Source organism: Lottia gigantea (genome assembly GCF_000327385.1).
Source record: "Lottia gigantea unplaced genomic scaffold LOTGIsca_15, whole genome shotgun sequence".
Taxonomy (NCBI): Eukaryota; Metazoa; Mollusca; class Gastropoda; family Lottiidae; genus Lottia; species Lottia gigantea.
This window is the reverse complement of record NW_008707797.1, coordinates 2219751-2221228: the sequence shown is the minus strand read 5'-3', so window position 1 is coordinate 2221228 and position 1478 is coordinate 2219751.

The following is a 1478-nucleotide window of genomic DNA, read 5'->3' as shown; positions in this document are numbered from 1 at the left end:
TTTTATATAAATACTGCAATCACGTGTTAAGCAAGTTCTGTTTTTGGCAATTTATTTTTTTCAGTAATTGAATTCACTTACTTAATTGTAGCATGGTTTACACAATTATATTATGTTGTCAAGGCCATATAGATTATCTTTACTTGTTTACAAGAAATTTACAAAAATATATATATTCTTTTCAGTATATAATTGCATTTTCATGATAAAGTTTAAACAATTAATTTTAAAACTGAACATAGTCTAGGTCGAATCAGCGTCACAATTTCACGGTATTGCGGTAATGTCTAATACCTTGACATAAGTAGGCACTTTTTTGTTTAAAAACTCAGCAATGTGATTGAGTTGTACGCTTGCGAATATCCTTCTAAAGAAAGACTGTTAATGATACGGTCTATTTCTTTCTAACCTTTCTGTTAATTTTAAATAGGGCCTACTATTTTTATAAAAACCGTAGGCCACGTTAAGAGAGCAACTTCTGTTACAAACAAACACTCTCTAAAGATGATGAGAGTGATAGGCTATATATGAGTGGTTAAGTATAACGCAGGCAATACCATATGGTTTGTGTGTACCATCAGTGATATGTTCCAAGTCATTGCAATGCTTATTATCCTCTTGAATGATTAGTCTTTTTGACATCACTCCAGGTTCAGCTGAGTTTGAAATTTATGCATCTTCAATTGTTATAACAATAGTATTTTGTGGATAAAGCAGTAACCATGAAATCTCTGTAGCGTTGTTGACGTTGCTAGCCTTGTCGCCGTAGATAACCTTGAAATCTTTGTAGCGTTGTTGACGTTGCTGTAGCCTTGTCGCCGTAGATAACCTTGAAATCTCTGTAGCGTTGTTGACGTTGCGGTAGCCTTGTCGCCGTAGATAACCTTGAAATCTCTGTAGCGTTGTTGACGTTGCTGTAGCCTTGTCGCTGTAGATAACCTTGAAATCTCTGTAGCGTTGTTGACGTTGCTGTAGCCTTGTCGCTGTAGATAACCTTGAAATCTCTGTAGCGTTGTTGACGTTGCGGTAGCCTTGTCGTTGTAGATAACCTTGAAATCTCTGTAGCGTTGTTGACGTTGCGGTAGCCTTGTCGTTGTAGATAATTTTGAAATCTCTGTAGCGTTGTTGACGTTGCTGTAGCCTTGTCGCTGTAGATAACCATGAAATCTCTGTAGCGTTGTTGACGTTGCTGTAGCCTTGTCGCTGTAGATAACCATGAAATCCCTGTAGCGTTGTTGACGTTGCTAGCCTTGTCGCTGTAGATAACCTTGAAATCTCTGTAGCGTTGTTGACGTTGCTAGCCTTGTCGCTGTAGATAATCTTGAAATCTCTGTAGCGTTGTTGACGTTGCTAGCCTTGTCGCTGTAGATAACCTTGAAATCTCTGTAGCGTTGTTCACGTTGCTAGCCTTGTCGCCGTAGATAATCTTGAAATCTCTGTAGCGTTGTTGACGTTGCGTTGAATCTCTGTAGCTTTGG